The sequence below is a fragment of the Benincasa hispida genome, chromosome 8 (genome assembly GCF_009727055.1).
Source record: "Benincasa hispida cultivar B227 chromosome 8, ASM972705v1, whole genome shotgun sequence".
In the NCBI taxonomy this organism is placed as follows: domain Eukaryota; kingdom Viridiplantae; phylum Streptophyta; class Magnoliopsida; order Cucurbitales; family Cucurbitaceae; genus Benincasa; species Benincasa hispida.
In genome coordinates, this window is record NC_052356.1 from 41,370,871 (window position 1) to 41,378,063 (window position 7,193).

At 28.8% G+C, this 7,193-nt stretch overlaps 1 long non-coding RNA gene across 1 annotated transcript; it reads right to left on the reverse strand.

Annotated features, from left to right (window-relative positions):
- Positions 1–627: 627 nt before the first annotated feature.
- On the reverse strand, positions 628–3,452 carry LOC120084226. Its single transcript, XR_005483593.1, has 3 exons — positions 3,178–3,452; positions 1,814–1,943; positions 628–848 (listed from the first exon to the last, which is right to left on the reverse strand). It is a non-coding gene; the product is annotated as an uncharacterized LOC120084226 (long non-coding RNA).
- Between the last annotated feature and the right edge of the window lie 3,741 nt (positions 3,453–7,193).

A 7,193-nucleotide genomic window follows, 5' to 3' on the forward strand; every position in this document is an offset into this window, starting at 1 on the left:
ATACCTATTTTTGAAGTGACTTTAATGATGGAGAGAGAAAATATATTTATTATAAAGAGAGAAAATGTATTTAATATAGTTTTTCTCATTTATTAATTAGAGAGAGAAAATGCATTTATTTTAATTTTCCTTCTATTTTTCAATTTAGAAAAAAAATGCATTTAATGAAATTTTATTTTCTATTTACATTGGTTTTCACATATCAATTTTTTATGGATTAATGGTTATTTTAAATATATCTTAGAACATTTTGACGGATTCACAATTATTTTAAATATATCTTAGAACATTTTGTTAGATATTTGGAAATATTCTAACCAATATATGAAATGTACTACAGTTTATGAATTAGAAATCGACTCAATGCTTGACATAAATCATAATATAAACAAATATATGAAATACACCACAATATATAAATCTTCCTAAATTTCATTTACACTATAGTATATATCATAATAAAATAAGTTTAAATAAAAAAGCATTCGTTTATATCAAATAAACGAATACATATACCACCATATATATCAATTTTTCTATAAAAGCTAAAAAAAAATACATATATATCACAGTATATATAAAAAATAGGAAAAAAATAAAGTTCATCTTTATATGGGGTTTATAATACATAACCATCCATCTTCATCTCTTCTTCTTCTTTAGCCATGGCCGTCATGGATCTCTCTCCGTCGTCGTCGATCGGATTTGCTTGTCCCGTCGTACCGTCGACCGAATCTGCTCAATCCATCACCGTCGATTCGCTCCATGCCATTCGCTCCATCGGTTTATCCCAAATCATTTGTGTCATCTTGTGTCAAACTATCAATTCGCCCTCACACCGTCATTTACTGTCGGAAGGAGAAAAGAGAGGGAAGAGGAAGAAATGTGTGTGAATTATAGGGGAGAGAATATATGAAATATATTATGGGGAAGAGAGAATATACATGGAGGAGATATATATATGTAAATATTCACTGATATTAATAAAAATAGGAAGGTTAATAGGTTTTTTTTTAAAAAAAAAATGAAATGTTCAAGGTATTAATCTAATATGTGTCTTTTTACATCTTTCATGTAGAAATCAAGAAGAAAGAAAGAAAAGGGAGAAAAGATGAGAATATTGGGCTAAAGTTACCCCAAGCCCAAACTGCTGGTCTGATTCCTATCAACCTAGCTCATGTTTTGAAGAACTATTTTCCCAACTTTGCTGGTCCAACTACAAAATATACCTTTTATTTAAAGAGTCAATTGATGGCTTAATAAATTGTATTAAATATTATATAGACTAGGATTTCCAATTATAAGTATAGCTTAATAAATATTTGGGGGAAAATCATTCATATTCCTAAATTTTCGGTTGTATTCCTTCAAATCCCAAACTAATTAAAAATTATATCAATTAAAACTAACTTCACTTAAAATTTCATTATAAAATCACTAACACCTGATTTTTACATATATTTAAGAATTCTTAAATGAAAAATATTAATGTGGTACTAGACTTAAATGAGGGAGAAAATGGATAATTAAAATTGATAATTTACGTTATAATTTTTCAATTTACATTGATTTTAAGTAAAATTGAGTGTAAATGGTTCACGGTTTAAATTGATATACTTATTAGTTAATTAGTTAATGAATTCGTATGATTTTTTAATACAATACATGGAGTAGAAAGAGATTTGAATATCCGAATTTAAACGTGGCGGGCTCATTTCGAAAAAAATTTATGACTCATTCCCAATCATATACTTTTTTCATAAATAAAACTCTATATATGTCCATTTCTTGAAATTAAAATTTTTTGTGTTACCATCAGCCAATTATGCATCTTCTCTTTTCCCCGACTCCTTAGCTCGTGTCGCTATGGGTTAGAAACCCATTTTGTGTCGTCATTCTCTTCTAATTTGGAAGATAGAAGGATCTGTTGCCCTTTTCTCTGACTGATTGTTGAATATTTTAAGCAGAGATGTGACTTGTTTGCATTGAATATCATTTTCAAAAAATAAAAATAAAATTATGCATCTTCTCTTTACATAATAAAGCCTTGAATTGGAAATTAAGAAAGGTGACTCAATGTGATATGAAAAAGAGAGAGAGAGAGAGAATTTATACCCTAATTACATAAAACTATATATGGTAAACAAAAGTTTCATATAATCAACCAAAATAAAAGGTAAACAAAGACAAAAATTAAGATCTTTTGAACATGCTTTATATGACCCCAATTTCTTCAAGTGGCCAAAAAGATAATAATTCATCTTAATCTTCTTCCACTTGCCATGTTCACCCTTCCAAGTACCACAAAAAAGAAAAAAAAAAATCCATATATCCTACCAATCTTTTCTATTATAATTTATTTTCAAACATTTATAATATATAAAAACTCATCCTTCAAATAATACCCTTTATGATGCATTTTCCACGTTTCAACACAATTTTTCTTTAGCTTAAGTTATATATATGATTTTTAGATTTTCATGTTGTCATTTTTTTTTTTGGTATGAAGTTATAATTTAATCTCTATTATTTATAATTATAATTTAATCTCGATAATTTAATAAAATTTTTATAAATATTAAATAATCTTTACGATATAGAGTATTTGAAGATTAAATTTTAATTTTCTTCTAATCATAAAAACTAAAATTTGTAATTGTCTTGAAAAATCCTAAAGTCACATCAATAATAATAATGCTATAACCATTCACAGCAATGTCATATTTTCTTAAGCTTTGGTTATATTTAATATCATCAATAACTATAGGGAAAAAAAATTCTAATTTCCATTTTTCTAAAACTTCAAGAATTATACTACAAAAAAAAAAAAAAAAAAAAAAAATCTTAATAAGCTTCTAAGAATGAGTAGAATCACACATTTATTTAAACCCTTTCATTTGCAATTTAAAATGTACACGCCACTAATTAATTACTTTAAATAATCTTCCCTATTTAATACTAATTGAGAATCAAAATTTAAATAATTTAAGCTAATCTAAATAAAGATGTGTCCCATAGGTGGTCGAGCTTATCAAATTAAAAAAAAAGGATGCAACGCATTGAAAACTCCAATGGGAAGGGCACTGAAAATGACAGGCATGTGACACAACAAAATAATATGACGTAATAAATACATTAATCAATTAAAAAACAAAAAAGAAAAAAAAAAATGAATACCTCCACCAAAGTGCTTTTGTTTTCTCTGTAGTTGGCGTTGGCCTAAAAGCGGTTTCCATGGGGCCTTGCAGAAGAAGAAGAGAACCCAAGGTAGCCAAGGACGACTTGCCGCCGCGCCGCACATTGACGCCGGCAGCCGGAAGACGGCGGCGGCGATATGAATGGCCGGCAAGTCATCCTTGGCTGCATTCAACTCCCTACTCCTTTTGGAAGGCACTGGAAACAAATAAAATAATTTATTATAATAATAAAGAAGAAGAAATAAGAATTTTGTAGATAAAATAAAGGGGTTGGGTTGTAGGTATATAAGGCAAAGGAGGGGTTTATATATATAGTGTGAGAGGATCAAGTTGATGAAAGTTCTCTGTATCTATGTGGAAATTATTTATAGGTTCGCTTAACTGCATACAGATGAAACTTTCGACCTTAAAAAAAAGAATATATGTGGTAATTACTCCTATTTGTATAAATTTATAGGTTAAATAATAAGTTTAATGTTTGAAATTTAACGCTTCTTGAAATGAAAGAAAGATAGTTGTAACTAAGTTGAACTCATTTTTTACTTTCTACTTGATTGTTTAACTATAGTTTTGTCTAAATATTTCTCTCTATTTTATTTTTTTTTAGATTTTTCTGATTTGTGGCTATAATGAATTGTAAAAATATGGATGTAGTTTAGGATGCATTAAATTATTGTTTTTTTTTTTTAAAAAAAAATAATAAGTCCACTAAACATAAAATTAAAATTTGTATGCAATAAGATGCTAAAGTTGCGATTTCTTTATAAAATGGTTTGTGAATTAAAAAATATTTATTGAATCTGTGAAAGAACATTGAATAGGTTGTGTCCAAATGCTTACTAAACACATTAAATTAATTCAAAATTTAAGAAATTAAACTTCTACTCCCTTGGATTAAATTTGTGCATTTTTTTAATGTATCTGGTTAAAGAAAAATTATGAGAAGGATTTTGAGTCCAAGTTTAAAAGGTCAATGTTAATGAAAATTTTGAAGTCTTAATTTTACAAAAATGTTAATTAAAATATCTATAAAATGTCTATATTGATTAGGGATGTACATGGGTTGGATTGGGTTGAAGGTGTTTTTTGGACCAACTCGAAAAAAATTCGAACAAAATCTCCAACTCAACCTTTAAAATTCATGATGAGTTGGGTTGTCGAGTTATAACTTTTTTCTATTAATTTAAAATATATAAAATTATCTACAACACATGCCTAATAACTAAAATCTCATACAATTCAAATATTAAAAACTAAATATCTATGATATTTATTACAAATACAAACATCATAACAATTTTAAAAAATATGTTGAAATTTCATAAATTCATTAAGGTAAAGTAGCCAAACTTTAAACAAAGAGAAATATACATATATAATTCGGGTTGAGTTGGGTAAACCCAAATTTTTCTTAGTCAACCCAAGATCCAACCTAATTCAACAAAAATATAAAAAGTTCAACTCAACTCAATCCACGAATAAAACTAATCCAATCTAATTCTTATAGTTTAGATTAGGTAATCTGGATTGTTTGGATTTTCGTAATTTTTGAATCCCTCTATTATTGATATATATTTCGAAAAAGATAATTGTTTTTAATTTATCTTACAACATAATAAAAATAGTGATTCATTTATTATGTGAAAGTTAAATTCACCAACATTATGGTGAAAGAAAAATTCAAATTTGAGAGAGTGAAAAATGAAGTAAGATGGGGTATTTTTTTTCTTTAAATTTTAATTTTCTTTTGCCAGCCAATGGACAGACTGAAAAAGGCACCGCCCAACACACATAATAATAAATCCCTATCTTGTTTTCATCCCTTTACTGATCCCCACCCGAAAAAAGAAAATTTTGTTACTATATCAGATATGTTCAAACAAATACATTTTTTTCCTATATAAAATACAACTGATCCGGGTGTGTGTTTTCTTTTCACCCCCCATTTCATTTTGATGTGACATGACTGGGACTCTTTGAGAAGGGAAAAAAAAAAAAAACAATATAAACAAAATTACACACGAATTCAAAAGCTTAGGTTAAAAAATCCACGAGGGAGAGCTCGGAGAAACCATGGAAAAAGCTTGAAGGAGCTCAAAGGACCTATGAGGAGAGCATAAGAGAACTTAGAAGGCTTATAGTAGTCCAGGAGAGCTTAGAAAATCTATAGGGAGACTCTATGAGAGCTCATAAGACTCATGAGAGAACCTAATGGAGCTTAGATGACTCATGAGAACAGTCAAAAGGAGTTTAGACGACCCATGGGGAGAGCTTAGGGAGAGAACTTAGAGTAATTGAGTTTGAAGTCGTCCATATTCACAACAGACATGTCATAAAGGAAACGTTGAGAATTTGAGTGGATGGTACACTTAGACATCCACTACAGTAATGGTGTAATTGTCCAACAAATATTAAATTACCGATTACAAGATTTAGGAGGGGCAAATACGAGCCAGAACGTCAGTTACAGTCTTCTATCTTATATAATTGACCAAAGCTATTGGTCGAAGATACAGCTAAAACATCATCTACTATTTAGTATTTTCTTCTGCCAAGTGACTCACAAACTCGAGACGGACTTGAGCGTCAGAGTGTGTGTGGCTTGATACCATACTGGAGCTCAATTTCTTTTATCTTGCAGCCACTTAGACTATTCAAATTTATGGATAATCCATTTTTGGCATCAACACATATTGTTTAAGTATGATAAAAGTCATACTTATGAAGATTGTTAAAATCGCACAAGAATCAAATGTATTTTAAACCAACATGTACTAATATTGTTGGTATAAGAGGCTTTAACTACACTCTAGCTTACGGGTGGTTTAGGATTTAGGATGTTAAGTATTGCATCTCTTTTTTTGTTGGCAATATATGGGTTGGGGGAATTGAAGTATAAACTCAAAATCGACAGTACAGAAACTTTATATTAGTTAAGCTATGCTTAATTTGGCACTGTGATTATTTTTATAGTAGAAGAGTGACATACTTATGCTTTTTTCAGTTACAGCTAACAAGATTACAATGACAATTTTTTTGTTAGAATAATTATTCATCAAGGATATTTAATTTGTTGTTTCATTAAGTGTTTTTTCTTGCGATGTCATCAGAACTAACAAACGAAGATCAACTAATTTTCTCTTTTTAATGAAATTATAGTGTTTCTTTCATATTAGTTGCAGGTTCTAAACTACTGAAGAATGAGTCACAATTGGATTAGCATAAATTAATATATTATATGGGGATCTACTATATGTAGTACAATAACACTCTAGCTATAGAAACAACAATCATAATTAGATTCGATAACTTGATATTTGTTTCCATCTTAAAATATTATCGAAGATGCTCAAATTTTTAACCACATCAATAATACTAAATGTTATATGAGGACTCGTAGTAACCACGTCCATTCAATACTATAAAAGTATTATAAGCTTTTTTCCAATAAAAGGTTGAATGTGGTCCCTTATGTATGTAAGAAAGGAATTTTGAAAGGGAGATCCATAAGGTCCACATGTGGGTATTTTTTGTTTTTTCTTCTCTTAATTTTAGCTTTTATGTAAATTTCCATTCTTTTGAGAAATACCCTATAATATTACATTTACCCACCCTATAGGTTCCTTAAGGGAAAGGGTTTGGAGGTAATAAATTAAGGATAGGACAAGAAGAAGCAACTAGATATGCAAATAATATTATAAAATGAGACTTTTTATAAAATTCTATTTTTAGCACTTTTTAATGGAAAAAATTCAAATATTATGATGATTGATTGTTGAAAAATACTTTGAAAAACATATTGCAAGATAAAGGGGGCATGAGGTTTTGATACTATGAATTGAGAGCAAGGCGTGATAGGGAGAAAAAGGGGAAATGGTGGCTATATTATTGTCTCTTTGTCCATGTTCCTCTATGCATTCTTCATTTTTTGTGATTATTATGTTTTCACTCCCTTTTTCTTTCTCTTTTCATTCTAATTCTAAACCTCCATCGTAT